Genomic DNA, 20,176 nt, shown 5'->3' on the forward strand with positions numbered 1-20,176 from the left:
TAAGGGAACATAAAGGAAGAAAGAATTGCATCAAAGACAGGTTCACACGAGTTGTGCTTTAAGGAAGATGTGGAAAAAGGTAAGAATCCTATATCTTTGGATTTATTGTAAAATTTAGCTCTCATGTCATTGTACTCTAATGAAACAGGAAATAAGATAGTATTCTCCTCTCAACTGCTTTTGTGTTTCAGCACTAATAACAATAGCTACTATTTATTAAGAACTTACTATATGCTATGCATTGTGCCAGCTGCCTTACATATATTAACTTACTTATGAATTACAATAGACTTAGATGGTAAGCAGTTTTATTTCCTTTTTATGAATAAGATAATCAGGCTAAACCACTTGCTCAAAGTTACACAGTTAATAAGTGGTCAGGCCAGGATCTAACCTCAGGTATACCTGACTCCAAAGCCCATGCCCTTAACCACCAGGCTTTTAACACCTGTGTTTTGTGGCTGGTAATATCTTGTCTCATGATTAGCAAACATAACATTAACTTGCTTCACATAGGTCTTCCCAAAGGCAAATGAACCTGACTCAAGCAGATGTCCTTTGTATTCCAACAATTCAGCAGGCATCCTACTGTAGCCTTCCCAAGGTGTCAGCTTCCTGAAGCCCAGTACAAGCCCATCATGTAGAATCACATTGTTTGATAATTTCCCACCAGCACAGCCCTTGCCCCTTAGTCATCAAAGGCACAGACCCCACCTGCTTTATTCTCCTCCTGCCCAGAGTCCCACTTGGAGCTGCAAAGCTCCTCAGAGATTTCCTCTGCCTTTTCATTGCCACTGATGGGCCTTGGAAAGTCCCTTCCAACCCTGTTGACAAGAGCCTTAGAAAAGGGAACACACATTTGCTAAGTGTTTTCCATACACCAGGAACCTTACTAGACATTTTGTTTGGGCAATATTATTTAATAACAATTTATTAGTAATTATAATGACATAATGCAGGTAGAAGTACAGGCTTCAGAGTCAGATGTGGGTTTAAATCTAGACTTTAAATAATCTGAATCTCATCTGAAAAATGAGGATAATGGGGTTGTCGTGGGTGAGGACTTAATGAGATAGTGTACGAAAGCCCTCAGCAAGTGCCTAGGCCATAAAAGGTACTCAATAACTCTTGAAAATTAAGGATTGAAGAGTCAGAGTTAAAACTGAGATTAAAAAGTCTTTCAGAACCCAAATCTCATACATTGTAAAGGATTGTAAAGGAAATCTCAATTCTACCTGTGGCTTTTTTTTTTTTTTTGTCTAGACAAGATTATAAATTGTATAAGTAAAGTTTGCTTTGCAGTTTGGGCCTCTATATAGAAAACAATTGTAATGAACCTTCACTGGTTCCTATTTACAGAAATTAGACACCCCATTCCCCCGCCCAGATTTTAAAATGTATTTTCATGTGGGATGTCACCCCATGTGATCTCATGCTGGCCAGATGAAAGACAGCAGGTGTAGGCCCTGGTGATCCAACCTGGTTAGGGATGCAGCCTAGACACTGGGACTTTAAAATCTCTCTCCTCTAATGATTCTAATAATAAGCAGCCCAGTTTGAGACCACTGATGTAGGAAGGGCACAGAGCATAACTCTGGTGTTTGTTAGCTGTGTGGCCTTGGAAAGTCGTAGCACCTCTCTGAGCCTTTGTTCTTTTATCTATAAATTGATATCATAACCACCCTGCAGCACTGCTGCAAGATTAGAGATAATATGTGTTTTAAAATGTCAGTCAAATAGCAGTTTCTATATATAATTGCTACTTTAAAAGTTTTATTGAGATGTGGTTTTCATACAAAAAGTCACCTGTTTTAAATATACAATTTGATGAGTTTTGACAAGCATAGTCTTATAATTACCTCTCAATTGAGATATAGGCAGTCCTTGCTTGGCACAGTAGCACGGGATAGTAAAAGTGACCATGCAATCTGAGACCATGCAAAGCCAAGTTAATACATAATGAGGAAAATTTCAACTGGTCTGTGACTTACAAACATTTTTGTCAAAACATTCAAAACACTCTTATGTCAGTGAATTGAGAAATAAAAAGTAGTAAAGCAAATGTTTATTTAGTACACTGTAATTTAAAACATTAGAAACACTGAGAAAGAATTTTATTTATTTGTGAAAAGCTTTTCAAGAGCAGCAGGAGCAGTGCTTGCCTCCTTCTTGTCCTGTAACCTATTTTTTTTTTTTTTTTTTTGAGACAGAGTCTCACTCTGTCACCCAGGCTGGCGTGCGATGGCACGATCTCAGACCACTACAACCTCCGCCTCCTGGGTTCAAGCAATTCTCCTGCCTCAGCCTCCCAATCCTGAGTAGCTGGCATTACAAGCACCTGCCACCACGCCCAGCTAATTTTTGTATTTTTTTAGTAGAGATGGGTTTTGCCATGTTGGTCAGGCTGATCTTGAACTCCTGACCTCAGGTGATCCATCGGCCTCGGCATCCCAAAGTGATGGGATTACATGTGTGAGCCACCACACCTGGACTGTCCTGTAACCTATTACTCAAAGTGAGCATCTTTCCCATGGCTTGGTGAATTGCCAGACTCCTTTCTAGGTCTGGATCTGCTTCCAAACATTGTATCTTTTGTATTTTCAAGGTCATGAAATAGCTCTCTGAGAATGCCCTTTATGTGAAGTCTGTTTTTTACAAATATCAACTTTACTTCTTCCGGGACATCGTCATCTTTTTCATCACAACTACTTTCCTCATTGATGTCAATAAGCTCACCTTTTCTAAATTCCTCTGGCTGCAGATCTAGAGTCTCTCAAACAGCCACCTATTTCTTTTAGAACATCATTTACATTCAATTCTAATTTCATGTCCAGCATTATCACTTTTCATTTATTTGCTGTTATTTCATCTCTGTTGGCCAATTCCCTCTTTCAATTAGCTCATTTTTGTAAAATGTCATATGGATTTTATCACTGGGACACAAGCAGTCAACAGAGAGATATGCTTTGTTGTCTGCAAGTCACATGGATAACAGGTGTGCTGTGACCAACAGACTTTGGTCAGTCACAGATGGGATGTGGCTAGTCACTGATCATGTGCACATCTGTTATTTACACAACAATTTGCAGACTGAAGAGCTAGCAGCAGAATTTGTACTTTATGCAATTACAGTTAAGAGAACTGTGGCAACTGAAATTTGGAACTATGTTGTTGGGGAACTGGTGTTTTTCAACCAAATTATGATAAACTGAAATTTGGGTGTATGGAAAACATGCAAAGCAAAAACTGCCTGTATTGAACTTTTCCAATGCCCCAAATAGCTCCCTGCTGCCCATTTACAGTTAGTCCCTTACCTCACCCCCAGGCCCTGGCAAACACTGATCTGCATTCCGTTACTATAGTTTTGCCTTTTCTAGAATCTCTTACACATAGAATCAATCCCTTACGCATAGTATGATGTCTTTTGAGTCTGGTTTCTTTCATTTAGCATGACACTCTTCAGATTCATTCATTTTGGACATATTTGACGGCTATTTTTCTTTCTTTTCTTTTACATCACTGTACTTATCTCTCATCTTAAATACAAAATACAATAAAACAACAAACAAACTTCCTTTGATTCTACACAGCCTCCCTCCAGCCCAGCCACTCCTGTCTCCCCTTCATAGGCAAACTTTTTGAAATAGTCATCCCTTCACTCTCTCCTCCCCTCTTTCTTCAACTCACTGCATTTTGGTTTCAGTCCCCGCCACACCTCTAAAACTACCCTTAACAAGATCACAAACAACTCCCTTTTTGCTGTATTCAGTGGGCACTTCACCTTTTCCTTTTCTTACCCCTTTGGCCACACTTGTCACCATTAAGCACTCCTCCTTTAAGTCTCCTGACTCTCTTCCTCCCTCTCTGGCATCTCCTTCTCAGCCTGCCTTGCAAGGTTCCTTTCCTTTATCATGAGTGCTCCTTGGAGGGTAGTCTAGGGCTTCTGCTGCTCTCACTCTGCAGCTCTTCCCCGGACAACCTCAACTATCCTTGTGGTTTTCTCCAGCTCTGATGTCTTTCCTGAATTCCAGGCAAATGTATAATACTATCTAGTAGAATCTGTATTTGAACATGTCAAAGATACCTCAGAATCATATAGTCAAATCAAACTCATCATTTCAATATCTGCCACCCAGACAAAATTACAGTTCCTCCACCTGTGTTTCCAAGTTTAGTGAATGGTCTCAGTATCATCTCATTTGTCCAAACTAAAAACCTAGATTTCTCTCTTTCCCTTACTCCCAATCCCCCATAGTCGGTAAATCACCTAGACTAGTCAATGCTCCCTCCAAAATCTCAGGAATCGATATACATCTCCCCATTTCCACTCACATTGCCCCCACTCTAGCCACCATTATATCTCCCATTGACTACTTTGCCATAATCTACTTTCAACACCGAGTGATTTGCTAAGGCACACATTTGATCTTTCACTTCCTGTTTAAAATTATTTAGTACGTCCTCCCCCAGGCTCCTCAGCAAGAAAGGCCTTCCATGCCTGGGCTCCTATCACATTCCCTGGCCCCAGCCCACCACCTCAAACTTTACAGAAAATCAATATCTTTGTAAGTCAGCCACTTGGGTGAGATCATCTGACCCTCTGTCCACTGGGTCCTAAACAGCAGAAACTAGGAATATAATGAAGAGGGAGGGAGGTTCTTGGCCATGTCCCACAGGCTAGATCTTGGCAGGTGGCTGACCTCCTGTTTGCTTTCTGCTTCAGAGGAAAGGATAAGTCTCAGCCCAGAAGGCAGAAGAGCTGTGTTCAGGTGGTGACATAACTTTCAAGGAAAGAAAAAGGCAAGACAATGGGAAGAGAAAGGGAACTCAGAGGCCCCATGCTGGAGGTACAGGCCTCAAGTGAATCAAAAGGGCCTTCCTCACTCTCTTCTTTGTACTGCCTGACAGCCCCATAACCTGAAGGACCTGACCAAAGGGATCCTGATGAGGACAAGAATATTACTGATCTGATATTTTCTCACAATAATGCACAGAATCTTTTTAATCAGCCAGCTTGGGCTTAGAGTAGGGATCAGAGAGCCCATGAGACAAACACCACTCCCTTCCCAGCTATCTGAATCAAAACAAGGACTTGAGATCTGAACCTGAGCTGGGACCATGGGGTTCGGTTTACCATTGAGTGTTTACTTTCCTGGATTCCTTTCTCCTTCACACCTCATACCCCAATTCCTCTTCTCTGAGCAGAATTATCTCCTTTTTGTGATGGAGGCTCAATTGCCGGCAGAATCCCTGCAGAGACAGCAAGATGGTCTTTCCAGTGTTGAGTTAACCAGGAATAAACACACATTCTTGTCTTCTGCAAATCAGAGGCACCAAAACAATTGTTTTTAAAAGAATTTGGTTGCTATTTCCAAGAAAACATTTCAAAAAAGATTTAATTGTAGGGAAAAGGAGAATTGAATTGTACTTCTAACACTTGCCTTATAGCTTCATACTGCTTTAATTTTAAATTACATATGAAGGGACACAAGAGGTATTATAGAGCCTATTCTGCTCTGTGGTACCTATTCCAAGACCAAACTACCTAGGACTTGAAGGAAGTCAGAGCAACAAATGGTGCTCCTGAGCAAAGGTGATTTCCTTCTGAATGAACTCAGAAGGAACTAGACAGGGCTAGAGTCATCAAGAGGACCTTAGACATCACCTAACCCATCTCACATTTCGCATTAAGTTTCCTAACTTATGGTTGGTAAGGTCAGGTGACTTGCTCATGATAATACAGTTAGGCTAATGTCAAAGCCAAGAATTAAAACCTGGTCTGACTCTGGAATAACATCTTTCCAACAATAGCACATGTGGCTCAGCAACAGTCCAGAGTCTCCTTCCTCACCTCTACACCCAGATAGCAGACTCATCTCATGGTGGAATTTGCAAATTGCTGTTGAATAACCAGTATGCATGATCCTATCATCCTCAGCTTACAGAGCACGGTAGTGTGGTTTCCTTCTTGTTACAGGGTGTCAGGGTGGAGGGGGGTGGCAGAGGACTTCACCACAGACCACGCAGTGAGTCAGGGGCTGAGACAACTCCCCAGCTCCCAGCTCCCTGATTTTTCTTTCTGTTTCTGAGTCAACTGAGCTGGTCAGCCTCCCACGCTGTAAACACCACACAGAGCAGGAAAACAATGAAGCTGCTTATTTCGAAAAGACCTGCTTCCCTGCTGAGTGTCACTACATGTCTCTTTTTATGCACTTGAACAGTCTGTTCCTGCGGTTGACTACTAGGAAGACAGACAAGAGGATAACTGTGAAATGGCCCACTTACAGGGTCTTGGTCCACATATTTACTGACAAAATAAGCCCACCAAAGTCTCAGGTGAGAGCATAAGTGAGCAACAGAGCTGAAATTGAGGCCTTGGGCAAAGGTCCAAATCATTAGGACCATTTAGCCAAGTGTGCCTTTATTAGATCATGCCATGTGACACATTCAGGAAATAAGCATTACCTCTGCCCCAGAAAAAATACCTGCCATCTTCCTGGACAAAATGAAACCTTAAAGTTACAAGGTAGACATGAAGGAGGGAAAAATTCACCTCCCCTTACTCTTCTCCTTAGGCAGTGCTATTTATTTATTTACTTATTTTCTGCAATGGAGTCTCGCTCTGTCGCCCAGGCTGGAGTGCAGGGGCGCAATTTCGGCTCACTGCAACCTCCACCTCCCGGGTTCAAGTGATTCTCCTGCCTCAGCCTCCTGAGTAGCTGGGATTACAGGTATGTGCCACTACACCCTGCTAATTTTTGTATTTTTAGTAGAGAGGGGGTTTTGCCATGTTGGCCAGGCTCGTCTCAAACTCCTGACCTGAAGTGATCCACCCGCCTCAGCCTCCCAAAGTGTTAGGATTACAGGCGTTAGCCATTGTGCTGGGCCCGGCAGTGCTTTTTAAACTTCAAAATGCAGAGATTTAGGCCTCAATCCCAGAAGGAGGCAGGTCTAGGGGAGGGCGGGAGGCCTGGGCATGTGCATTTCTAACAAGCACTCTAGGACCAGACTGCTCCGTCTCTACTGCTGCCACCAGGTGGCACCTAAAGGGTGCTGCTTATATTGAGGTGTCTCCCCTTCCAGACAAGGCTGGAACATTTAAACAAGACTGTGCTAAAGGCCTTGTAATAAAAATTAAAAGTAAATAAGCACAGAATAGCTTACAACTAAATAATCTGGTTTACAAGAGGTAGTTTTCCCACCTTTAGTGTGGAGTGCACTGCAGGGCGTCTTCCCAGACAGACTCCAGGTTGTCTATGCAAGACGACATTTTTTACCACCCAGGTGGACATGCCCTCATGTATATGGAGACCTTGAAATCCAGACCCAGCAGAGAAAAGCTTAGGAGGAGGCTAGAATTCCCTCCCTGGGCTGCCAAGCAGACCGCCTTCTGATTTTCACTGTCCTGTCTGTGAAACTACTCATCTCTTTCCTCAGCAACTGATTCTAGAAAAATCTAAGTTGGTCAGGGAAAAAGATACAATCCCCTAAATGCTCATGGTTTTACCTAACCCAGTACCATATCTGGATAAACCTCATTTCCAGAAACTAAAAATAGGAGGGAATTTGGGAGGGCTGGTGGTAACCGGCGTCAGTTCCTCTCAACTCATTCCCAACTAGTCTTGGTAATTTGAGAGGCAGCAGCTTGTAAACTAGGCCAGGTTTGATACTTCAATTTAGGATTTGTTATTCAACCAGTATTTTGTGGAGCACCCGCTATGCCCTAGATCCCATGCTAGGCTTTATAAGTACCGTGAAACAATGAACAACACAGACTGCCACCTCTGTCTTCCTTCCTCCCCTAAATCTGCCTCCCTCTGAAAGTGAGGCCTAAATCTCTGCATTTTGAGGACGTGCTCACTACAGTTTGAGAAACAGTTATAGCTCTGCAGAGAAGACAACTAAAGCAAATCAATATTTCATTGGATGGTCAACAGGCCACATCTGGGCCCACATAGCATGTTAAACTTCAAGGCATTTCCAATAAAAATATAGATTTCTAATGTCTCTTTAAAAATAAGAAAAGATGGCAAAAGTAGGCTTGTAGTCGCAAATGGCAACACTTGCCTGGAGCTGAGATAATGACTGTCTATTTAGAGAAGGATGCACTCTACAATTTGCTACTCTCCACTACTCTGAATTCTCATATAGAGTCAGTTTCACCTGTTTGATTTATCAATCTTGCACCTGAACATATTTGAGTTGAAGACTTGTGTAGAACCATATCGAAGAGGACCTAGTCTGGAGACATTAGGGATGAATGGGGATTTCCAGGTGATGAGGGGCAGGAAAGGGAGGTTGGGAATGTGAGGCAGTGGAAGCAGCAGATGGAAAGGCTCAGAGATGAGCCTCAGCGCAAGGGGACAGGTGTGTTTAAGGAAGGTAAAATGTTGCTCGCAGCCGGGGCTCTAAGCGGGAGGTAAGAGATGGAGCTGGAAAGGTTAGGCAAGGAATAAATCATATTTAAAATGTTGGACTTTGGCTGGGTGTGGTGCCTCATGTTGTAATCCCGACACTTTGAGAGGCCAAGGCGGACAAATCACCTGAGATCAGGAGTTTGAGACCAATCTGGCCAACATGGCGAAACCCCATCTCTACTAAAAATCCAAAAAATTAGCCGGGCATGGTGGGGCGCACCTGTAGTCCCACCTACTTAAGAGGCTGAGGCAGGAGAATCGCTTGAACCCGGGATGCGGAGGTTGCAGTGAGCGGAGATCATACCACTGCACTCCAGTCTGGGCGACAGAGTGAAACTCCATCTCAAAAAAAGAAAAAAAAAAGTTGGACTTTATCCCAAGTTACTCAGATCAAGACACTGAAGGGTTTCAGCTGGGATAATGACTTTCATCTGATTGGTATTGGAAGGCTACTCAGGCTGCTGTGTGGAGAGTGGATTGGAGGAGGTAAGATTGATTTGGGAGCAGATATTTTAGGACATTCATGAGCAGCCCCCCTGTACAGAGGCCATTCAGGAATGCTGAAGGATTGTGCCGCATCTTTTCTTCCTGTGAGTCCCTACACCAAGTGTATAGCAGAATCCTGGACACAGAGCAGGTGCTCAAAGAAGGGTTCTGACTCAGACCTCAGGCAGAAACAATGGCAGAAATGTCTCAGTCCAGGGGTCATCTGTCTTTGCACAAAGAGGATGCTCAGGACTTGCATAGAAATGTTACATTTTCTTCTTGATGCTATCGGAGGGGTAAATTTTAAAAAATAATTAAAAAAATGTAGCCATTCTAAAGCTAATGACCTTCTTTGCCAGCTGTTCAACTCATCTTTGATTTGAGGGAAAGCCATGTCTATCTCAGGCATGACATTCCCGAGAGAGAGCTTCCAAGTCATCCTCAGATGTCCATCAGGTTTAAGGAAAAGGCATAAAAATACTGCCGGCTAATGAGAAGTGAAAGAGGCATACATAATGTGCAAATAAAGCAGAAAATGATACAGACATCTAGAATAAGGTAAGATTTTCTATATCTGGTAGTGGAGAGGGGAATATTTCCAAAGAAACTTTTTGTTTTTCAGCTTGCTACAACAGATTGGTCTGGAGGTGTAGATCCATTAAAGTAAAATTGATTTAGAGAGAGAAAATACTGTTCATTTCAAAACTATAGTTCTCCCAACCCCACCTCCACCAAAGTCTCAAATCTCAGCGTGGGAGAAACCCATTAGAATTCCACTTTATAGTGCTAGAGTGGTCTGCTTAGATTTCATCTACTGGAATATTTACTTTGGATAAAATGCAAGTTCTCTGTAGCAGTCTGGGGGAATTACAATAGATGAAACAAGAAAAGAATTTTGAAGATGAGCCCAAACCCCAAGTGGGATGTTTCAGTGTTCAATTAATTGACTCTCCCACATCCACACTCCCCCTTGCTTAATATTGGGTCATTTGTTTTTTATTCTAGGGTCTCAAAGCTCTTTTCAGGCAGATGTTTTTCTGCTCAAATTATTGCAGAGATAAAATGAATTGTAGCTAGTCAAATTAAAACATCCACTTGCCTGTTGGGAGTGAGTGGCGAGGGTTGCAGCCCATAGAATAGAGCTCCCAGATGCTTTGACCTGTATGCAACTGGCTAGTATCCTTCAAGAATCCCTACCCATCTAAAGGCTCACAGTGTCTGAAAGGCCATTGCCCTTGGTCATTCACACCCAGGTATTAGGAGTTTTTCCTCATTTACCACAAGAGGAAAGAAATTAGTCAGCCAGGAAGCATCTGGTGGTCTACAAATCAAGGAGTGCCCAGGTTGGTTCTGATGTTTATTCTTTTAGCTGAAGAACACTGATCATAGGCCTAATACCCCAGCACCCATCTTGTTTGCTTGAAACCAATAGAGTGAATCCTGAAAACATCAGTAAAGCTCCCAGAGGACGCCCTACCCTAATTTTCATTCAATAAATACTTAAGGACCTTCCACTATGTTGCAGAGGATGGCTGTACTGGGGACCAGCAAGTCCCTGTTCACACAGAGCTTGCCTTTTAGCATGGGGAAAATAATAAACAAGTAACAACATAATAAGTAGTACCACTTATTATGCAGTGATAAGTGCTAGACAAGAAGAATAAAGGGCAAGAATAAAGACAAGGGGTCAGAGGTAGTCAGGAAAGGCCTCCCTGGCAAGCTGACCTTGAGCAGAGGAAAAGGGGAGCAAGGGAGCAATCCAGAGTCTGCTGGAAGAGCATTCTGGGGATAAGGAATGGCAAGGACGAAAGTCCTGAGAGAACAGAGAATGTGACTCCTGTCATCCTATTATACAGTCTGTGGGACATAGACTCCTTCCACTGGCAAATCAGAAAATGGTATTACCTTTTTTCTTTCTTTTCTCTTCCTTTATTTTCCTTATTTTCACATCTTCTCTCCCCCGTTTCTTCCTTCCTTTCTCCCTGGTCCAAATCTTTGTTTACTGAATCAGCCTCTCCAACTACTTTGCTCTGGGATACGAGCATTAAAGATGATAAACCTCAAATGCTTTTGTGGCAGGACAAGTTTCCCTTTTCTGGTGACTACTGAGGATAAGAATTAGGAAGGCTTTAAGGTTGAGAGAGAAACAGACATTCATTGATCACAATAAGATTTGTAGCTGTTCTAGTAGGAAATGTGTTTGTAGGGATTCTCTCCTAGGTCAGGATCTGAAGAAGCATGTCCCCACTTCCTAGTCCCTGTGGAGCAGAAGATGGCTGATGTGCTATACTAAGTGGAAAGCTGGTCATGAAATGACCTAAAACGGCTTAGGGACTGTGTGTATGTGTGTGTGCATGTGCGTGTGTGTGTGTGCACGTGTGTGTGTATGTAGTGGGGGAAAGAGGTTGGAGCAAGGAAGATAATGCAGGTAAAATGAGCTCTGCTGACTGAGGGCTTAGCCACAGGGTGCCCCTAAGAGTCTAGGGTTAAGTTCCTGTGTCTGTGGATGGATCTGAGAACAAAATAGATGGAATAAAAAAGCCATGTCTGAACCTCCACAACCCTCCCCTACTTTACACCAAGCCCCATACCAATTCCTTGTTGACTTAGTATTATATAAGTAGGAATATATCCCTTGAGCCCAAAGAATTGAATTCAGAATTTTAGAATTCTGAGTATTCGCTTGACTCACCCCACTGTAACATTTCTTGTGACTTATAGTACCACCCTTTCATTCAGTGTTAAGGAAGATAGTGTATGGGTTGCACCCTTTAAAAATGCTTTAGTTTATATAAGCAAGTCAACCCAGAAACTGGTACCCTTGTTTTCCCAGAATAAAGAATGATGGATGAGAGCTTTTTGTTATTTTTCTACTCTCAGCTTTTTTCTATCTTTCTTCACCTGCAAAGTTTTTCATTTAAATCCACTTATAACTCCCTTAGCATTTGTTAGTTAAACATGCAACATCATTGTCCCTCCTTAATGCCAGCCTAGAACATAATTCTATTCATTTGAAAGAATGGCATCATGCTGAGTTTAGGAGCATCAACTGAGTTTTATTCTACATCTTTACAACCTAACTGCCTAGTCCTATTTCACCTCTCAGCCTCTTAGCCATCAGCTCACACACACACAAAAATCACTGTAGAATTTTTTGGTATTCATTCAAGGCATTGAGAGATACCATGGATTATTATTAGGGACACCTGTGGTGGTACATTCATCTAGGGTCTTTCCTGCAGTGTATAAACTGATTAACACGGAGAATTATCAGGTCAAGCCTTGGGAAATCCTTTGTTAACTCTGGATATAGGGCATCCCTGTATTGCCAGATGAGATATAATTATTACATGTTGAATGTCAGGATGTTCCACCTAACTCTGGCATATTTGGATTGCTCACAATTTCCGTTATTTGCTCTATTTCAGTACAAGACATATCCCTTAGCTGAAATAATCCTTATCTACACAAGCCTTGATTATTACCTTTCAGTCTTATCTTTTTTTTTTTTTTTTTTTAAGACAAAGTCTCGCCTTGTCACCCAGGCTGGAGTGCACTGGCGTGATCTCAACTCACTGCAACCTCCACCTCCCGGGTTCAAGCAACTCACTGCAACCTCCACCTCCCGGGTTCAGCCTCCTGAGTAGCTGGGACTACAAGCATGAGCCAACACACCTGGCTAATTTTTGTATTTTCAGTAGGGACAGGATTTCACCATGTTGGCCAGGCTGGTCTTGAACTCCTGACCTCAGGTGATCTGCCTGCCTCGGCTTCCCAAAATGCTGGGATTACAGGCGTGAGCCACTGCGCCATGCCCAGTCTTGTCTCTACTAAGTTAAATTACCACTGTTCTGGCCATCTTATTTTCTAACTATTTATTCACCTTGAATATCTCCTTCCTGGGCCCTCCACATTGAATTCAGTTTGCTGTGATGCATAGCCTACCTTAAGATTATGTGCCCTAGATAACAGGATGCAGGTCAATCGATGACATAGTGAACTGATCACAGGATACAGGTCAATTGATCACATAGTCAACAGTACCATGTGCCAAGAACCTCAGAGGCAAGTAGACATGTAGTTGGTCAATTTATTGTGCCTAACCCAAACCTCTGATTGCCAAAGTGGTTCGAAAGAATGCTTTTGTATTGGTGTGAGAGGATGTGACTGCTCCCATAGTGGGAACAGCCTCTTCCCTGGGATACATGTGAGAACTGCAGGATGGCTTTCTCTTTCAAATTGCACATCCCTTTACTACTACACATCTGCCATGGCAGATCCCCACTACATCCATACACATTGGGAATTGCTTTGTATAATGACTGATGTTATAGACAGGAATTTGTTACATATATAAAGCATCTAGGGTTCGACAAGAGGTTGGAAGTCTTGAGCTTAAGATATGGGCCCAGAATACAGATTAAGGAAACAGGTTGGTTTCACTCTCACTCCCAAGGAGTTCCAGTGGATTCCACTGAACTACTCTTTCTTGAGGCTCCACCAAATGAATTAAAGCCCATCAAGTTCAAACTAGCTAGTTGCCCAGAGGAATCCCCAGATATAAAGTTCATATGAAGATATGAAGTTCAGCTGTGTTCAGAAAAGATCTTTCAAGAACACTCTAGCCCCAAGGTCCATTGCAAATCCAATCTAACCCTCTTAGGTACAGCAATAAGATCAGAGATAAGGTGTGCAACTGTTCTGGTATGCTCAGGACTGAGGGGGTTCCTGGGATGCATGACTTTCAGTACTAAACTTGGGAAAGTTCTGGGCAAATCAGGATGAATTAATCTCCCTATCCAAGACTGTAATTATGTAAACGGTAAGCTTTGGTGCTGCCCTTCCATTCTCAGTGCTATAACAGCAACAGAGAGATGCATACTTGCCTATAGATATGGAGAGCCATGGCACTCATGTGTAAACCATATATATTCTGATGCATATTTCATTAAAAAAAAACAACTTAAGATATCTTCTGCAAATACTTGGAACTCAATCAGTGACATTCCAAAATTAGCTTTAAGTGATAAAATTTTATGTAATTATGACAACCGTCTCTAAAATAAGTGATTAAGTGCTTCAATTACAAAAAGGAATGGTCTGAAAACAAATCTCTCAGGAATTATAAATATCCTCTAAGATATTGGCCCAATTACAAGCTCATGATTCTTGTTTTTAGATTTTTTGCCAACAAAGGTTGCTTAGCAACAGTCAGCCATCTCTTTTCTCTCATCAGTTTTCTCTTTTTTCCTCTCCCACCTTTGCTATTGCATACTAAAGAGAAGGAAAGCCACTGCTCTGTGATGACCTCCTCTTCTCAGTTTATAAACATAAAAATGAGAGTTTCTAAGCGTAACAATTCCTAATGTTTGTACCAAGGTTTGTACAGTCTGAAGGATGTGTTCCTGAAAGAAGCTGCATCTGACAGTGCCTTAACTCATTAAAACCCATATAAGAGTAAGAGGGGTAAATGAGCCAACCACCATGGAAGGGCCATTGCTTAGTCTGGTATCTTTGTGCACCAGAATCTTGACCTAGTTAACAGCTGGTGAAGAGGGATGGAAACTAACACTTTTGAGGACCAACTTTGTTCCATCCTTGAATTAGGTGCTAATTTAATTGGGCTTCTGCTATTGTACCTGGCTTAGCTCAAGGAGGTGTTGGGGGTTTTTTGGGGGAGGGGACAGTAAGAAAGGAGTTAGGAAGGAGTCAGAGATCATGATTCCAGGAGTAGGGGCCACAGCAGGACCTGGCCTCATGGGGCTTGGAACCATATCCTGGTCATTTCCGGGGGCCTCGGCTGTGATACTGAACCTATTTATCCTCTAGTGCTCTGCCTTCACTTAACTCCACTGCTCTCTGTCTGTCCTTCTCCATGTGTAGCTTATTGAGTCTTCTTTTGCTACTTCTCCCTGCCCTATATCCTTACCCTAATCACATATCTCAGCTTATTCAAGACTCAGAGCCACTGCTCCCACATAACTGGCTTGCTCAGGAACCCTTGTTTACCTCAGGGACTCTTCTCTGTGTTTCTCTCAGTGTTAGCTCTTCCTGCAAACTTTCAGGGTGATGCTAGACTTTTCAAGTTAAATACCTAAGAGTTACTTGTTAATTCTAGATAATGTCATAGGCCAACTATAAATTAGTAATATATAGATCAACTGCCAAACCCTGGCCTAATCAACTGGTACCATGTAAGGGAGATATTGTGGGTTAAAATGTGTCCTACCCCCAGCCAAAAAAATCATATATTGAAATCCTAATCCCCAATACCACAGAATGTGGCCTTATTTGGAAACAGGGGCATTGCAGGTATAAATAATTAAGATGAGCCCATACTAGAGTAGTGTGGGCACCAAGTCCAATATGATTGGTGTTCTTATAAGAAGAAGAAATAGGGACACTGGCAGGCACACAAAGAGAAAGCTATGTAAAGACACACAGTGATGACAGCCCTCTACAAGCCAAGGAGACAGGCCTGGAACAGCTCCTTTCCTCACAGCCCTCAGAAGGAAGCAACCCTGTAAATGCCTTGATTTCCGACTCCTATCCTCCGGAACAGTAAAAAATGAAATTCTGTTGTCTAAGCCACCCAGCTTGTATTACTTTATTATGGAAACCCTAGAAAACTAATACAGATTTTGGTATCAGGAATTGGGGAGGTGCTGTAATAAATATCTGAAAAGCTAGAAATGGCTTTGAAATTGGGTAGTGGATAGAGGTTGGAAGAGTTTCATGGTGCATGAAAGAAAAGGCATGGATTTCCTTGAAAAGACTTTTTATAGAAATATAGACATTAAAGGAGATTCTGGTGAGGGCTCAGAAAGAAAAGAGGAGAGCTTTGGAGAAAGCTACTATTGCCTCAGAAAATACATTTTTCACATGAACAGAATGTTGCTGGAAATATGAACATTAAAGGTGCTTGGTGAAGTCTCAGACAGAAATGAGGAAATGTTGAAAACTGGAGGACTGGTGATCCTTGTTATAAAGTGGCTGATAACTTGGTTGAATTGTGCTGTTTTAGAAAGTAGAACTTGTAAGCAATGAACTTGGATATTTAGCTGAGGAAATTTCTAACAAAAGTATCAAAGGTACTACTTGGTTTCTCCTTATTGCTTTTAACAAAACATGAGAAGAAAGAAATAAATTGAAGAATAAACTTCTAAGTAAAAAGAAACCAGCACTTGATGCTTTGGCTGAGTCTCAGCCTCACCAGATAGTGTTCTCTGGAAAGAGGGCAAAGGGTATGTCTCGAGAAGCCTTTGCTAAAGAGATTAGGCTTTTAACTCATGGATCCCATTAGCCATCTCAGCAGAAGCCAGGAATAGAGATATAGTTATCTAAAAGTCTGGAAGACCTCTTGTCTGATGGCTTGGATTTCCATGAATTGCACAGAAGGCCAGTAAGGTTTCTGAGAATTTTATACCAGTAGAAATACTGCCAGCCTGGACTGAAAAGGGCAGTGATGAAATGAAATGAAGGAAGAACAACTTCCATGGATGCAGAGGGCTGATGGGGTGGCCCCTGCCCCCATAGGCTCAGAGGACACAGGCCCAGGGACTGGGGTCATTTCCTCTCTGGTACCAGAGAGTGGGTCACCACCCAGGGCCAAAACTAATAGGGGAGGTCACGTTGTTCTATACGTGGCACACTAGTCCCTGTGAACAGAAAATATGGGCAGGAAGTTTCCCTTAGGGTGGTAGGTTACAGAAACTTTACATATATTACATAATTTAATCTTGGGCAGAGTAGCCTTGGGCATCAGTCTTATTCTTCTTATTTTACCAACTTGGAGACTACACAATTTGCTTGAGGTCTCATGTCTGGCAGGTGGAAGAATCAAATTTTATACTAAGATCTGATGTCAAGGTCTTTTCAGTTCACCAGAGAGGGTAATGAAGCAGAGACTTTGTAATGACAACAAAGAGAGTAAAATTGACTAAACTCACTCAATAGAATGAAAACTAAATATACTTTACTATTATATTACTTAACCATGTGTGGATGTGTATAGAAGTTTGATGCATAAAGGTAAAAGATCAAGTATGCAATAATAGCCCTTCCAGAATGGGTGTGTTTATATCCATGTATCTATATATCTATGTCTGTGTCCATATCCATACCCATACCCACACACATACCTATTAGGTGTATGTACATTAAAAAATAATGAACAGCATAGAGTCTGATAATAACTTTCAACCCTTCAATCCTTAACTAGGAATTGTTGAAACCCTTAGCTAAGGATGCCAAGGGAATGTCTCTTTTTCCTTTACTGTAAATTTATAGATTATTTCCCTTTCTGAAGGTATTTACCACCTTCACCATCTGCATTTGAAATGATTTGTTTCTTATAGCAGATATTTCAATACCATTTTAGAGAATTCACAAATCTCTTGACGGCAATGATTTTTAAAGTTCATTCTTTAAGTCTTCATTGCATGCTACAATTTAAGAAGATTTATTTTTTAATACACTCTGCAAAATGCCAGCCGAAGTTGCTTACTATTTGAAAGTGTCTTGTCTCTATTTAAATGGCAGAGCATTTCTCTGCACTGTCTTTTTGAGCTTTTAATTCTGATATGTTCTGGGTTGCTGTAGGTGGTGATAGGGAGAGTTTTATAAACTTATGGCTTTTGAGCTAAGAGACAAATTCCAGGCTAATCTGCACCTTTAAAATGTCTCTCCAGCATAATAGTCCCTGGGTTTTATGACATTTCCTGTTTCACCTCATTGAATATCCCTCCTGCATCCAGAAACACAGGATTCCACAGCTTATACATTTCACCATCATTATTATATAGTTTTCATTAAGATAAAAATAGCTAAAATAAAATTCCAAAAAAGTCAAGATCCAACCTCAAATACAGAAAGTTGGTCTCTGCCACTATTGCAGTCTTGCCTTTGTTGTCTTGTTTTGTTCTGTCTCATTAATAGATGTAAACTAGTTCTCTTTTGTTTTTGTCTATCTTCCAGTGCTAGGCTATGGGGAGACTTACAGATTTTTAAAAATCAACCTAAGTGTATAGTGAAGTGGCAGTTACAGTTTTTAGGTGACCAAAGGTTCACAGAGAAGTCCTTTGGAGGCCCTCCCATTTTACTGGTGGTGATCTGACAATTTCCTAGGCAAGTGCTATAAGGGCCTACTGTGTTCACTTGTATACCCCAGCGACCAGTGAAGCATTTGACACACAGTAGGTGCCAAATGAAGAGAAGAAAAATGGAAACAAGTGACAAATTTCAGAAAGCTGTCAAATATCACAAGCACAGGCTATAAACTCAAGAATTCTAATAAATTCAATTTCATGGAATTTCTATCATAAAAGAAAAAAGTATATGGCACATTTATAATTGTACATATTGTATTATCAAATATATTCCTGATAGAAGAGAGCTTCTGGTTTGACCACATGTTAATGAAAATAGATTCCTTTACTTATAATTTTACGCATCTGATACTTGGAAAAAGTAAATATACTCTGATTTGTTCAGAGGTGAGCATGTTATCCAAAGATTGAGGACAGGGTGGTGCTGGGGCAGAGGCCATCCAAGTCTTTTTTGGGGATTAGTATATGGAAGGTAGGAGAGTCCATTTTTCCTTCTGCTAAGGTTGCTAAGCTGGAATGATATGATGAGCCGGCAATGTGAGGGCAGACAAGGCCACACAGGGGTAAACAACTAAGAAGGGAGAGAGACAGATTACAACACCGTTTAAGCCCTTGAACTGAGCCATGCTTAAATGAAGCTGCCTCTCTGCCTTCTCCTGTTCTGTGAGTCAACAAACTTTCCCTTTTTTCTGTCATTTGAAGCCAATTTCAGTCATTTGAGGCCAAAAGTCCTAACAACTATACAAAATGATAGCTATTTGCATTGTCTTACTACTCTAAGTCTTAGATTACTTCACATTGCTGAGAAAAAAATAATTTAGGCTCATATGAATATGGATAGCTCATATGGATATGGATAATTCATATGGATAGCTTCTTTATTGGATGTCTGGAACTTGAATATCCGCTATACCTCTGTTATCTCCTTTCTTTGCTTATTTTAATCAGAGGGCACTGTACTCTCAATAATAAGATAGTAATGGCTTACACTTGCACAGTAATTTAAAGTTTCGAAGTAATTTTACATGTATTGTCTTATCCTCACAGAAGACAAGTGCTTTCATCAAAGTTTTTCAAATGAAGAAGCGAAGGTTCAGAGAGATTAAATGAATTCCCTAAGGCTATATAGCTTGCATGGGACGGAGCTAGGATTAAAGTTTATGCCTGGTGCTTCCTAATCCAGTATCCTTTCTGTGACATACCATACCTCTCTGAACACACCTGCAGACCCAGGACCTTCCATGCCCGCTAGAAGGTATAATTCAGGCCAGAAGACACACACTTTTGGGCCAGATACACTCCTGGCCAATGGCCACTTCTTCTTTTGTCTTCTTTGCCTAACTTTCTGGGTTATCCATCTCTACAACTCTACTGCTATCTTCTCTTACTCCCTTGCCTAGACTCCAAACTCCCAAAACCTTTCTCATATCCTAACTTCTAAGAATCACAACTCAATAGTGTTTGCCTCAACAGCTCAATGTCAAACCCCTATTAAATGTTTAACCACCAGGATTTTCAGACATGATTTCTACTCCCTTATTTCAGAACACTCCCCTGTCTACCATATAACATGAGTTCTTAAATCTGACTCATTTTACTTCAGTCCTTGTCATTATTGTGCTCATACTCTGCTTCTATTCTTTTCCTATCTATTCTGCCCTGTATTGTTTATTTCTAGAGTAGAGAGAAAGAATGGCCAGACAGCCACCATTATGCCTGTTCACACTGTTGTGTGTCCTGAACAGACCAATAATGAGTTCCAAAATTGAATTTATAATAAATAGGCTGCCAACCTAAAAAACCCCAGGACCGAACAGGTCCACAGCCAAACTCTACCAGATGTATAAAAAATGCTGGTACCATTCTTACTGAAACTGTTCCCAAAAATTGAGGAGGAAGCACTTCTCCCCAACTCATTCTATGAGTCCAGCATCATCCTGACTCCAAAACGTGGCAGAGACACACACACAAAAAAACTTCAGGCCAATATCTTTGATGAACTTAGATGCAAAATTCCTCAACAAAATACTAGCAAACCAAATCCAGGGGGATATCAAAAAACTAATCCTCCATGATCAAGTAGGCTTTATCCCTGGGATCAAGGTTGGTTTAACATACACAAGTCAGTAAATGTGATTCATCACATAAACAGAACTGAAGACAAAA

The sequence above is a fragment of the Pongo abelii genome, chromosome 2 (assembly GCF_028885655.2).
Source record: "Pongo abelii isolate AG06213 chromosome 2, NHGRI_mPonAbe1-v2.0_pri, whole genome shotgun sequence".
NCBI lineage: Eukaryota > Metazoa > Chordata > Mammalia > Primates > Hominidae > Pongo > Pongo abelii.